This window comes from Miniopterus natalensis, chromosome 1 (assembly GCF_054644295.1).
Source record: "Miniopterus natalensis isolate mMinNat1 chromosome 1, mMinNat1.hap1, whole genome shotgun sequence".
Classification (NCBI taxonomy): Eukaryota; Metazoa; Chordata; class Mammalia; order Chiroptera; family Miniopteridae; genus Miniopterus; species Miniopterus natalensis.
Genome location: NC_142081.1, coordinates 70,194,994 through 70,210,365, shown reverse-complemented (window position 1 = coordinate 70,210,365; position 15,372 = coordinate 70,194,994). Strand labels below are relative to the sequence as shown.

Below are 15,372 nucleotides of genomic sequence, written 5' to 3'. Positions count from 1 at the left end.
GAGCACGATTGGCCAGGCCCTCGCTGAGGTTCAGAGCTTTGCCTGGTGGAGATTGACCGGGAGCATATGCAATGTAGTCAGTAATTAACGTGACTGATGCTTTTCTCCTCACCTCCTTTCCAATATCCTTCCTTGTCCACAAGAAACACAATCAGTAAAGGCAGAGATGTTTAAAGGAATAGACAGGACACCTAGGATCATTAGAGACTTTCTCCTGCAGAAATGTTTGGAACCTGAGTTAAAAGTAAAATGCAATCATTTCACTGCTCTACAAATTCGAATTACAGATAGTTACTTCTCTTTACTTGTCAATTAATTCCTCAAATTCTTATATTCTCTATTATCAGGAGGCAGGGCATCCACCCCTTTAAGGCTCCACCACCTACACACTGCCCCCCCCTCAGTGCAGGGGCTTCCACACTCTGGAGAGAATGCTCCTCCCTCTCGCAGAGAACTGGAGTCACCTTGGATTTTAATGCCACTGCCCCTCTCGGCCACATGGTGGCACTGTTGAAGTCGGGTTCTCAGGGAGCTTGACCACTGCCGCAGGGCCTTTCCTGGCCTAGGCCAGGTGAAGATTTCCACGCTCGCCTGAGGACCCACGACCCCATCTCCCAGTGCTGCGCTCAGCCACACTGATGCAGCTCTTTGTTCTTGCTCTTTCACACACACACACTCTTCCCAGGGTGCTGGCCAGTCCCCAAAGATGCTGTTAGAGACTAATTCCAATACCTACCACCTTGCAGATCCAGAATCCTTTTCTCCCCAAAGACAGATGTACAGTTAGCATTTTAACCCTCAAAAGACAAAAGGTTTTATTACACCCCTTTCTTGTACAGTCTGCACTAACCTCTCTTAAGAAATCTAACCTCAATGAATCCCAGGTGCCCTAACCCAGCCTCTTATTCATTTCCCTGGCTTCTTAGACAAGACACGGGGCATCATTTAACTTTGTATTCATGTCTAATGACCAACATTATGAACATCATGGTTTGGTTTGTGTTGTCTGTTTTTTTAGGTAAGTATACAAGTGCCTTTTACATTAAAAAAATTATAGAGAGATCATTTGACTTAACTCCTATCACAGAGCTGGTATTTGGGGGAACCTTGATTTCAAATCATCTCTGGCCTGAAGCCCATGTTCTTTTCTTACCACACAGCATCCCTCACTCCCTGCCCAGGGCTCTCTGACACAGGTCATCTCCCTTCTTTTCCAACTGAACTCTTTTTATTTTTTATTTTTTTGGCATGCATATCTTTATCCTCCAGCTAAATTTAGTTACTACCTTTTCTCCAAAAGTGAGCTATACTTTCCCATCTTCATGCCTTTGCTCATGCTGTTTCCGTTTTCCTAAATTGCCCTTTATTTCTTCTCTGCCTTTTGAAACCCTGATCATACTTTAAGGCCCAGCTGACACATTAACAGCTCTTTTAGGTATTTTAAAATCACTACCATGGAAAGCCATCTCTTCCTCCTTTGAACCCCCACAGCACTTTAAATTACTTTTCTTATAGTAACTTAATTTCTACATTGTAGACATCGAAGGACATCTTGACCTCAGTGAGAGTCTCTCTTTAATTTTTTATTTCCTGCAGCATCTAGAGTAGCATATTCTACTTAGTAAGCATTTAGTAAACGCACATTGAATTGAATTTCATTGCTGAAAACATCCCTAAATCTTTAGTAAAATTCTCCCTCCAACTTAAACTTGGTCCCTCTTAGTGTACTCTAATCCCAGGAGGATTCAATACAAAAAAGAAAATACCAAACATGAATTAAATAAGTGTATTGAGGGCATTTTTAGGAGGTTGCAAAAGTCCCAAATGGTTCTGAGGGCTGGGAACTTCTACTGACATATTCAATGAAAATCATCCATCTCACAGCTGAGAAGGACAAGTAAGGAACTGTGAACGGGGAGATTGGAGCTGTCATTTCATAGAGCTCATCACACTCTCGCCCCTTGCGTACCATGACGCCATGCTCAGTGTACTCTCCTTATATCTCACTGACTCAGTCCCCTCTCCTCAATCTCTTAGTGCTGGAGTGCCCCAGGTCTTGGTCCCATGTCCTCTATTATTCTCTTTATACACCTTAGGAGGGTGACTTTTGCCACCTGAGCAATTCACAGTCCCCTGGAGCTGACTGATGAGGAGCAGAGAGAGGAACTGGTTTATGTCATTTAACTATCATAACATTTTTACAAATGCTGACATCGGCAGTGACTTGCAGACTGTGAATGACAGACAGTGGTGAGTGGATAGAACCAGATCTTTGCATTTAGGTGCCTCCTGGGACATGTGATAATTTGCAAGACTAGGAAATAAAACTGAGTACATGTTTGCTTGAGAGGCATAAGAAACCACCCCGAACCAATGTCTCTCTTTTCGCTTTTCTTGATGGTGATTAGAAAACCCCACAGACAGACTCAGACCTCATAAGGTAAGTCACTGTTCGCTTACACATACTAAATGTTTTGTCGTCTGGGACCCTTTTGTAGATGGAAGAGACTCAAAAATGCAACAGCCCTTTATGCTCATTTATTGCCTCACTGTTAATTTGAAACCTGCCACATGAAACACATGGAATGCTGATTGCCATGTATTCTTCTATTGTGGAAGGAGTAGCTAGGTCTCTGGTAAAAAGCCAGGCATGTCTTTCTCCCAGGATACATAAACGCTGGTGTGTGTGTGTGTGTGTGTGTGTGTGTATGTGTGTGTGTGTGATGTGTATAAAATTCTCCTTACCCAGTGTTATTCCTGATGCTTTGACTACATTCATTTACATCCTACAAAGGTGGCTGCTGAACCACTTACTTTTCTTCTATTTGATATACCAAAAACACTTCCAAACAAACATGTTGGTGAGGAAACTTGGCAGCTTTTTACAGCTGTGCTTGATTTTCTTGTCATGGTGAGAATTTTAACAATGGTATTGAATAGAGACAAATGTTAAAGAAAAAACTAATAAAATTAGCTTTCATATAGAAAAAGACTTATTTAAATCATTTTTAGAAACTATATTTAAAACTTGAAACTCATCAAGAAAGATATTTTTATTTAAATCTTCACAGGAAAATATGAGACACATAATTCATAAGCTAATTCCTCTTAGAATAAAACTTTGGTTACTTCAGGACCTCTATTGCCTTGAAAATTTGCCTTATCATGTCCTAGTTCTAGATGTGAAAGACCTAAAGCATCCAGATTTAGAAAAGGGAAATCTAAGCCACATTATCATGGCCAATAACCGTTAAACATTTTTAATTACATGCCCACCAATAAAATGCATTTGAGCATTCACTCATGTTTATATATATTTATTTCCTTGTAAATTATATATCTGTACTACTGTTAGCATAGGTAGCTAGATAGTAATAAAGGAAGGGAGCAAAGGGAATCAGAAATTATTAGACATAACCAACTGGGGAGCATGAGCCTGTTTGTTTCACCAGGAAGTTACAGCTTCACACACTCCCCAAGGAACCACTCGTCTGTTCCTCAGAGATTACTGGGAAAGGAATAAAACAATAAAGAGGGAGGTAAGCACATGAGCAGGTAGAAGTCGAAATGGCACAGGCAAAGGTGTTTCTATGAAGCATGCTCAATTGGAGCCAAGGTGACAACCATGGAGGCCTGCCAGTCTAGCCTGGGGAAAGAGTGCATTGGTAAGAAGGCAGGCCTACCACAAACCCGCAAAGCTTCGGAAGTTGATTAGTTATTTTGAAAAAGCTCCTGGCTCTTCCCAAACCTGAATTAACATAATCCCAGGAAACAAACAGTTCTCTCTCTCCCTCTCTCTCTTTCCCTCCCAGTAACACAGCTCACCCCATTCGTTCACTCATTCTCTCCTTAGCAATCGTGCTGGTCTATCAGTGACCCAGGGCCTGCAGCAGACCACATGGGCTCCAAAAGACTAAGCTTTAATATGAAACAGAAGCTCTGGACACTGACCTTTGTTTTGGGCTTGATGAATACAAGATTGGATATTTTTCTCTTTTTTTTCCAGTTTAACAATCATTTATTTAGCACCCACTTGGGCTCTGAGCTGATTTTATGCATTTATGTATTTATTTATTTATTTTATTTTATATTTTATTTTTGTTCAAAATATTACAGATGTCCCTTTTTCTCTCCAATGACCCATTCCCCCAATCCCACCCCCCTCCCCAGTCCCTCTCCACACCATTGTCCTTGTCCTTGGGTTGTGCCCATATGCATATAAGTTCTTCGGTTAATCTCTCCCCCTCCACCTACCCCCCCTCCTCCATCCCTCTGAGATTCGAAGATGGGACATTTTTCATGGCTGGAGGGATAAAAATGGGACATTAGAAACCCAGGGACAACCTTCTGTTTCCACTGGAATAAATCTTACCACACCACAATCTCGTGTACATGAGTCTGTGGAATGTTTTCCTCACGATCCCATGAAAGAGCCCCACTTCCGCTGGCAGCACTAATGTATAGACTATCATATTAACTACATACTAAAGTTGACATAAACAATTTTAGTTCCTGATTTCAAACTATACTACAAAGCTATAGTAATCAAGACAGTATGGTATTGTCATAAAAACAGGCACACAGATCAATGGAAGAGAATAGATAGTCCAGAAATATTCCCACACATATGTGGACAAATAACTTACAAAAACAGTGCCAAGATCATACTATGAGGAAAGGACAGTCTCACAAATAAATGGTGTGGGTTAAACTAGACAACCACATGCAAAAGAATGAAACTAGACTATTATATCATAGACAAAAATTAACTCAAAATGGATTAAAGAATTTAATATAAAACCTGAAATTATAAAATTCATAGAAGAAAACATAGGTGGTAAGCTCCTTGACATCAGTGTAAGCGATGTTGTTTTTGGATATGACTCCAAAGGCAAAGGAAACAAAAGCAAAAATAAAGAAACAGGACTACATAAAACTGTAAAGCTTCTGCACAGCAAAGAAAACCATGTACAAAATGAAAAGGTAACCTACTGAATAGAAGAAGATAATTGCAAATCACACATCTGATAAGGAGTTAACACCCAAATGTACAAAGAACTTATACAACTCAACAACATAAAAATAAACAACCTGATTTTTTTTAAAAGGCAGAAGACCTAAACAGACATTTTTTCAAGAGGACTTATAGGTGGCCAACAGGCACATGAAAAGATGTCCAGTGTCACTAATTATCACAGACATGGAGAATAAAACCACAATGAGATATTACCTCCCACCTGTTAGAATGGCTATTATCAAAAAGACAAAAAATAAATGCTGGAGAGAATGTGGAAAAAAGGAAATCCTAGTACACTATTGATGGGAATGTAAATTGGTGTCACCATTATGGAAAACAGTATAAAAAGTCCTCAAAAAATTAAAAATAGAATTACCATACAACCAAGCTATCCCACTTCTGGGTATTTATTCAGAGACTACGAAAACACACTAATTTAAAAAAATATATGAACTCCTATGTTCATTGCAGCATTATTTACAATAGCCAAGATATTGCCCATCGATGGATGGATGAATGGATCAAGATGTGATACACATATGCACATGCGCACGCGCGCACACACCCACGCATACACAATGGTATACTACTCAGCCATAAAAAGAAGGAAATCTTGCCATTTACGACAACATGAATTTAAGTGTGTTATCTTAAGTGAAATAAGTCAGATGAAAAAAGACAAATATCATATGATTTCATTTATATGCGGAATCTAAAAACAAAACATAAACTCATAGTTACAGAGGGGAAGAGGGTTAGAGGGTGAAATGGGTGAAAAGCATTAATTGTATGATGATGGGTGGTAACTAGGCTTACAGTGGTGAGCATTATGCAGTGTGTAGAAACATTAAATTATAATCTTGTACACCTGAAATATATACGTCATTACTAATTTTACCACAACAAAAAACATTAGAGTGAAATCAAATAAACATCACTGTTTAAATTTTTTTTTAATTTATTAATGGTTCAAAAAAACCTTTCTGCCTCTCCTAGAAATCTAACAGTAATATTTTAATGACAGCAGTGATTAAATACATTTCATTGTTTGTGAACTTTTGGGTCGTCTTCATGTATTAAAAGCTTAGTTTCCAATGTCTTTCTGGACTTAATAGTTTTACACTATCACTCACTAATATCTCATGGCACATAGTGATGGAGGCCCATTGCTAATGAGACTGGATGTGATTCTGTATTAGTTTGTTAGGGCTGGTAATAAAATACCACAGACTAGGTGACTTAAAGAACAAAAATTTATTTTCTCAAAGTTCTCAAGGCTAAGTCAGAGAAGGACAAGTGTCACATGATCTCACTTATATGTGGAATCTAATGAACAAAATAAATTGATAAACAAAACAGATCCAGAGACATTGAAAAATGCAACAGACCGAGAGATTTCAGAGGAAAGTGGGAGAAGGCCTGGGGAAGGGGATTGGGAGCAGAGTGGAGGGAGTCATTGGGGGAGTGGACATCTCTAATACTTTTGACAATAAAGATTAAAAAGTAAAGTTCTCAAGGCTAAATATCTGAGATCAATCAAGGTGTCAGCAAAGTTGGTTCCTTCTCAAGGCTGTGAGAAATGGATCTGTTCCAGGCTACTTTTCTTGGCTGGTAGATGGTCATCTTCTCCCTGTTTCTTAATATCATCTTCCCTCTATGAATGTCTCTGTATCCAAATTTCCTTTTTTTTTATAGGGACCCCAGTCCTATTGGAACAGGGCCCATCCTAATAACATTAAGCTAATCATTTTAAATCAATTACCTCTATAAAGACCCTATCTCTACATAAGGCCACATTCTGAGATACCAGGAATTAGGATTTCAACATATGAATTGGGAGCGGGAGGATGAGAAGGACACAATTCAGATGTCATCAGCTCTGCCATTGACCTTGAATTATTACCTAATATTACTTTAATTACAGAAACCTTTTAGGACTCTTGCCCACTTAACCAAGCTCACATAAACTGCAAAACAGCACAAGATGCTAGAAGAAAACTAACAAAATGATACCACTGCTGTGCAACCAGCAGCCTTCCTTCCCTCGTGGTACCTTGACCATAGACCAATATAGACCAATAGACCAATTGAGGACACTACTAAATTTTTATCATATAGGGTAAAACTCCAATTTATTCTTTGTTATATATATTACATAAATATATACTTTTTCTATGTTAAATAAACAAAGATATATGAATTGTGTCTTTTTCCAGTGAGCCAATGTGTCATCTTCTCAGTGTGGTCTGGCAGACCTCAGATCTGGGACCACACTCTGGAGAGACTACCTGCATAATTTCAAATTGAGACCAGGAAAGTTGTTTGTTAGAGGGCCTTGGGCTGTGAAGTAGAATGTGAAATCATGTTGCAGTCAAGCCCAACCCGAGAGGCCCACAGAATTTATGATTCTCACTTTCTCTTTCATTGTCTCCATATACGGGTACTTAATTGTTCCTGGAGGTTGAGGGCAGTGGACTGAGAATAATACAGACTCCAGCAGCACTTCATCAGCTCTGTGGGTACCGCCGTTTCACCCGTATAGTTAGGAGCATTTGTTGAAAATGTCATTCGGAAGATATCAGCATTGCCTGAGTCATGGTTTAATTGAATTTGTAAAACAGTGTAATAGGAACTGTGTTCTCCACAAAAGTCACAAGGTGATAATGACGACAGGGACTGGGAATGAAAGATGCCAAATATCCAGTTCAGTTCAACAAGGCAGAACAGACAGGTTAATGCACTTGGTGCTGCAGACATTGACTTCAGTAGAGGGAATAAAACTTACCTATTTCCAAAAGAACTGTGGGAGTAAAATTTCCTATTGTTTATAAGGAATTTGACCAAGTGTATTCTAGCTATGGAGGCCGAAGTGGGCCAACAAAAGAGCAACAGTGCAGTGGCCAAATGACATATTCAGAGGAAATCAAGGGCCTGGCAAAGGGAAAGGTGCCCCCTCCGGGAGACAAGAGGACACTCCGTGTTGAGGTGCCCCTGCAGTTCCAGAGCTGGTCATTCTCGGCCAAACGCAAAAACAGTAAGAAAGGCTAATTAAATGGAAATTGTGTTTGATGTTTTTCATCCTCAAAGTGCATTCTAAACTGGCACAAAGCAATTATTGTCTACAATTCTGGGTAGAGAGGAAATAGCATGAGTGGGCATTACAACTGTATCTAATCGTGGCACAAGAATAGAACCAGGCCACAACCTCAGTTCTCTGGGACTTAGTGGTACTTACCTCTTACGCTGTCCCACCTCACTGACCTACCTCCAAGCACGCCATGCTGCTGTATGTTGCTATGACTTTTATTGATAATTGAAGGATAAATTCATGTCTGTTCTTTGAAACCAACTGTCCCACTCAAGGCACTTTGGTTACTGCTTCTCTCGAATTGCACATATTTCTACAATGATGCATATCTTATTACATCATGTTTGGGGGTTTTTCATGCCAGCCTCCCTTTCTAGACTATAAAGTCCTTAAGATCAGGAACCATGTCTAATCTTTGTATTTCCAATGCCAGCCCAGATGTTGACACTTAATAGTTATTCTGTAAGTGTTTTGGGAGACCTGGTCTTCTGTTGAAAATGCTTTAAAGTCTCTAGTGTTGTTATATACTTGGTCTCATTGACCCATCACAATAAACCTGTAAATTTGTTATCAATACAGGTTTTCTCGTTACAAAGATAAGAAAGGTGTGTTCAGGGGAGATAAGAGGCTTGCCTAAGGTCACAGAACTTTTTAGCTACAGAAACAGGACTTTCACCCAGAGTTTCTGATGCTAAAATTAGTCTGTGCTTTTTTCACCACCCTATCGCAAATCCAAGCCTTTCACTTGGTGAAATAAGGAGGCACTCATGCCCAGTGGTAAGGGGACCAGGAGCAAAATTCTTGGTCTGCAAATGAGGAGACCAGGACCTGTGAGTTCTTTTCTTATACTGATAGAGTACCTGGGAGGGTAGCCAGGTATTCTGCACAAGTTAATGAATAAATGAATGAACAAACTGCCAGCCTTTAAGGCATAGACCGCAGTTCTCACACAGCTGCTCACTGGCCTAGAGTGTGGATCTAAAATGTCCAGATCAGGCCTGAATGGCTTTAGGACTGATTCTAAGAGAAACAACGTGTAGGGTAAATGAGTCCTCATTAAAACTGAGAATTTTGCCCCACAAAATGGGCACTGCATTAATTCCACTTATGATGGCCAACTTTACTTTGAGTTTCCTCAAGAAACTGTAAAAGTAATAGGCACGAGCCCTATTTGCCCATTCACCACACATACCTACGTAGTTCCCTGAGGGCTCTGGGCAGAATTTCTCAGGTCAAGTACTGAGAGTTCTCAAAGAGAGAGACTTCAGGACACATGGACCTGGAGGACCTCCTGGTTCCTAGCTCACTGCCTGTGTGGTGCTAGGCAAATTCCTTAACCTCGCCACCCCAGAGCCTCAACTTTAAAGTTAGGTGGATGCTAGTGTCTACCTCACAGGGCTTCTGTGAGAATTCAAAGGGATAAATCTTAGGCAGTAATGAGACCAGTGTTTCTTAACTTGGAACCCAAGCACCTGTAAAGTTCCTTAGATTTTCCCAAATCCAAAAAGCCTGTGAGAAAGTAACTTTGTGTTTTTATTTTGATGACAATTTCAATATGACTATGAATGCAAACATAGCCCATGTCATGTGGATAAACATGAGGTTCCAACGGCTGTCTATGTGTTTGTGTTCACAGCCTGGCATACACCCAGCCAAGGACAAAGGGTGCTGCCACATATTGTGCAGGATTTTGTAGCAATTTACACATAGAAAAGTGATGGGAGAATGGAGTTGTTATATGGGACATGAGTGCAGAAAGGCTAACCATCCAAGTGCCTGTGCTATAGAAGTCAAGTGTTGTATTTATGTTGACAATAATTACACAATAAGATTCTTTTGTTAAGGAATATTTTTTGTTTCTAGTGTGGGGAGTATGCATTCTAAATTGACCAACCTGTTTATAGTGTAACATGACTTTATTGTTAAAATAGTAAAGTAATGATAATGAAAATGACTACCATTTAAATAATGATTGGCGATGATTAAAATAAAGAGGAAGCAGTCACACGTAAAGCAATTATGCCAATATGCCTTCCTATGAATACATCCAGCTTTAGAAATGTAAGTTTAATCATTATCTGCTTTTTAGTGTCATTAACAAAAAATTTTTGGTTGTAGTTTTGTTTATATACAATTTGTAATTTTTTATGATTGTATAACATAGTATCTAGTGTTCTCGGAGCCCAACCAATGACAAAGGCGTTTATGTTAAAAGATCCAGGGAGTGTAGGAAGGGGATGACTTTTTAAGTGTCTAGTTTTTATTTTTAGGTTGGCTTCCTCTTTGCCTCTGTCAAGGAGCAGCATGTCCTCCTTTCATTTAAATTCCCTGCTTTGGTGACCATACTCTTGGTGGAAATCATGTTCTGTCACGGGATCTCAAGGAAGGCATTCCAGGGACCCAGGGACGGGAGGGTGAAAATAGAAGGCTGCCCCCAGGAGTGCCCCAGGCTTTCCACCCATCTCCCCCCATCCCACAGTAGAAAAAGCCCAATTTTGTCTTCATCAGGGCCAATGTCCAGAGATTCTGTGCCACATTAAAGCTGCGTCCTTTGGAGCCTGTGCAGTCTGCCGTGGGCCCCAGGCGGCTGCTAGACCTGCATGGCTACAAGATTCACAAGCACATGGGGTGAGTGCATATAACAGAGAGAGAGAGAGAGAGAAGGGGGGGGATTTTTGTTAGCTGGGATTATATTATCTGGGGTTTGGGAAGGATCAGGTGCTTTTTCAAAATAACCAATTAACTTCCCAAGCTTTCACAGGCTTCTGTTGGACCCACCCTCTAACCAATCTATTTCTTAGATTTTCCAGGGTTGTGTCTCCTGTCCAATCCAATCTTTTTCCCAGGCTAGACCGACAGGCCTTTGAGGTCTCCATTTTTGCTTCCACTGGCTTGCACTTACCTTCCCCTTTTATATTACTATTATTATTTTTTGTTAATCCTGATCCTAGGATATTGTTTTCCATTGATATTTCTGAAGAGAGTGGAAGGGAAGGGGAGAGACAGAGAGAGAGAGAAACATCAATGTGAGAGAGACATATTTACTGGTTGTCTCCTGCATGTGCCCAGACAGGGGCCATGGATCGAGCCTAAACAGAGTTACATGCCCTTGATTGGAATTGAACCCGTAACTCTTCAGTCCAAGGGCCAACGCTTTAATCACTGAGCCAAACCAGTCAGGCACTTTCCCTTTCTATTGTTCTATTTCTTCCACTGGTGATCTTTGGGGAATTGACCAGTGGTTCCCTGGGGAACCTGTGAAGCTGTGACTTCTTGGTGAAGCAATTTATTCCCAGTGTATTATGCTTAATAATGTCTGCTTCCCTTGCTCCCTTCCCTTATTAATATCTAGCTACCTACACTAACAAAACCATTCCAGACAGCGGAGGCAAGAGTGACAGAACTAGTGCAGCAGGGTCTTCGCTTCCCTAGCCCAGATGCTAAGTTAAAATTTGGTCAATTCCTGTAAACATATGTTTCCAAATTGTGGAGTCAGACACACTGATTGTTAGACTGTTTGGGCCCAGCTAAGGGAATAAGTCACCTAGAAGCTCACCCTGACATGGACTAGCCCCAGAGTGCCCTGCTGGGGGCGCAGTATCTCTCACGTCTCCTTCTTCTCTTGAGAATGAATCTTCTCAAGTAAGTGAAGTGTTATGGACCAAAGGAAAGCATCTAAGCCCCAAGTAGCTAATACACAAGATGTCCATAGATGCTCATTGGAGAACTTGGCCCAATAACCATGACAGTGATGCACAGCAACAATCTGTGTCTCTTCTCAAATATTTGAACACAAGGTTTAGATTAGAGTCAGCTATGGTAAATGTAACTAGAAGTATAAAGACAAAGGTATTAATGACAGCTTTATTTTATGAATATTTACTGGGTCCCAGAAAATCCTCTAAACATGTTACAGCCCTGATCTTATTTAATCCTATCTCAAGTCTATGATACAATTAGTATTCTCATTTTTCAGACAAGAACACTGAGGCTAAGTGAGGTTAAGTAAAGTGCCCAAAGTTGTACAAATAATAAGCCAGAATTCTAACTCAAACAGCCTTATTCCAGGACTCCAGCTAAGCCACTCTGCTATAAGTAGACAGAATTATTGAATCTTGATAAGAGTAGGGCACTAGAGGAAGAGACCATGAACTCCCGCAGTTGGGCAAGCAATGAGTCAGCCTGGTCAGTCATTCCAGGTCCTGAGTCATACTCCCTGCTCCCAGACCACAACCCAGTTCCTGGGATGCCTGGCTGTGCCATAGCGGTTCATCACATGCATCCTGGTTGTGCAACTTGTCCTGGGTTCCCATGAAAAGTGATCTATCTCCACAAATATCCTTGTAATAAGCCCTCTCTGTTGATTTGGATTAGCAGGGGAATCTCTCATTCTTGCCTCTCAAAAGCCTAACACCAAAGGAAACTTGAAACTAATATCTAGCAGAGGTTCTCAAACTAGACTGTACATCAGAATCATAAGGAGAGCATGTTAAACCGCACTGCTGGGCTACATGCCCTGAGTTACTGCTTCACTAGGCCTAGAATGAGGCCCAAGAATTTGCATTTCTAACAAGCTCCCTGGTGATGTTGATGCTGCAGATCCAGAGGCCACGCTTTGAGAACTAATAATCTAGAGCCTCAGTCCCCAAAACGTCAAGAGCAACAGAGGGAGCCTCACATGGAAGCTTGTTATAAATGACACTCTCAGTGCCCACACAGGCCCATTGAACCAGAATCTGTATTTTAACAAGACTCTCAGGGGCTTCCTGTGCTCAATAAAGTTGGAGAAGCACCACTAGAGCAGTCAGTGGTTCCCACTGCCTCACATGGGAAGCACCAGGAAGCTTTAAAAAACACTAATGCTTGGTCTGTATCCAGAGGTGCTGGTTTTGGTGCCTGGCCCCTTCCCCAGAGATGTTAATTTAGCAGATCGGCATGCGGCCAGGACATGAGAATTTTTCAAATCTGTCCTGCAATTTTTTTTTTCCCCCTAAGGGAGAGCGCTAATGCAGTCCCCCACTACCACAAACTATGCAGTCGAGTTCCCCACATTTGGGGAAATCGCAGGGGTCAGTACATCCAGAGTGCAATGGATAAGCCTCGCCCTGGGAAAACCACCTTCGTGATCATCTCCCCTGCCAGGTAAGTATGTGTCCTGCAATTTTAATGTGCAGCCAAGGTGATGAACCATTGACCCAGATGTTGAGCCCGGAGGGAGAGAGAGCGTGCATGTGCCTTGGGTGCTGCTTAAATTGGGGGTGGAGGGTGAGGGCCTAGGGTTCTGAGTGCTCACTCTGTATTGGTTAATTTAAAACATAAGAAAGGAAATTTAAAAGGCAGGAAGAGAAAACAAACTAGTAGCCCAAACAGTCAGTTACTGAAATCAACCAAGATCTTTAAAAATACAAAGAACCTTCAGTAGGGGAAGAGGTGGCTCTTTATCTAGTAGATAAATTCTGGAAATGTGTTTATTGGAGAATAGGCATCTTTGAAGTGGATGACTCAGCAACCAAAACTTAAGTCAGGCACTTGCATTAATAAAAATAAGATGTCAGGGCTTACGTCACACTAATCCACTTGCATTTTCCTTTGCCCCATACTCACTTACAAAATATGTACTTCTAAAAGGAAAAAAAAGTGGCACTATAATATTTATTAGACTGACAGATGAGTTGAAGTAGAAATAACTTCATGTCTGAAATCTCCATTCTGACCAAGACAGGCTTCAAGCTGTAAAGGACTGAAAAATAAAATGACACCAACAACATAAAATCATTTCTAAACCCAGCAAATATGACTGCAGCATCGATACTCTGACCCAGCAGAGGAGTCAGATAGAAAAATATGCTCCTCCCAAATTAGTATTTGTTCTCAAAATGAAATGTTGCGCTACAGCCTCCTTTCTCTCTAAAGCAGCTTTTGTCCCCTAGCTTCTTTGTTAAGTTTTGACTTTTCACATGATGTGTGACTTTACACAAGCTACTCCAGTTCTCTCAAGTTTCTCAACTGAAAAGTCAGGGTTGATCCTTAACTCACAGAATATGAAGACTGAGTTGGATTCATGCGCAGTGCCCAGCACGTGCCTGGCCATATAGTGAAAACACAGTAAATGGCCAACGTGGGAGAACTCAGTTAGGAACTTTAATGATTGGGTATTTAATGATCTGTAACACCCTCCTGAACACCTGCTAATCTCACTTTAAGAAGAAGAGCAAGTCTGGCCTTCTGCAGGAAGCCACAAGTACTTCAGCCAGCAAGACTGGAAGCAAGGCTAGATCTGGACCAGGCAGACTGGTCAGCAGGTGCTCGAAAGCCAAGCATGAAGCTGAATCGGAGAGGTTTCCTGCAGCTCCCTTCAATGGCCTGTTGGATGGGCACCAGGCAGCCCTCTTCTCTAAATCTTGCCATGGTCAGAGTGCGGGATGTGAACCCACTCAGAAAGGCTGCAGAAGCATTCCAAGGACTGTTTTCATCACCAGGAGACTGGAGTAGATTGTGAGAAGGCACATACGTCTTAAAAATGTCTTGAGAGGTCATTTTGACATCGGAAATGGGGGACGGGATTGGAGTGAAGAGTAAAACACCTCTTTCACATGTTTCCTCCCCACTTCTCCTTTCTTCTTCTTCTGAACTAAGAAGGCGCCTCTTGCCTGGCAGGGGGTGGCTCAGCGGTTGAATATTGACCTAGGATCCAGGAGATGGGGATTCAATTCCCAGTCAGGGCACATGCCCAGGTTGTGGGTTCCATCCCCAGTGGGGGGCTTGCAGGAGGCAACCAATCAATGATGACTCATCACTGATGTTTCGATGTTTCTTCTCTCTTTCTCCCTTTCCCTTCCTCTCTCTGAAATCAGTAAAGATATATTTTTTTAAAAAAAGAAATAAATAAAAAGAAGGTACCTCTTCTAATAGAAAGTTTTGTAGTGCCTCTGAAGCATTTTCCAACTTGGAGTCAATACACTTTCTATACTGATGGAATGCTGCACTAAGCTCTCTGGAATTAGTCAATTAAAAGCCACTGCGGTACCTTGGCCTCAAGCATTAAACAAGTCTGGCTGATAAGCTGGAAATTGTCAACTAAGAGGATTGACAAGACGCCAGGGAATAATGTGTCCCTGACTTAGGAAGCGGTTTTTCCAATTGCTAGATGAGCACAGCCTAGAGGAGGTCATGTGGGTAGTCTCTCTATGAGGTTCAGTTACTGTCAGGAAAGCAGGGATTTTAAACTCTTACAACGTGCAGTAATAAACAAAGTTCTTTCTAAATT

At 41.2% G+C, this 15,372-nt stretch overlaps 1 non-coding gene across 1 annotated transcript; it reads right to left on the bottom strand.

Annotated features, from left to right (window-relative positions):
• Positions 1-13,096: 13,096 nt before the first annotated feature.
• On the bottom strand, positions 13,097-13,255 carry LOC148094202 (U1 spliceosomal RNA). Its single transcript, XR_015716464.1, has one exon. It is a non-coding gene; the product is annotated as a U1 spliceosomal RNA (small nuclear RNA).
• Positions 13,256-15,372: the final 2,117 nt, after the last annotated feature.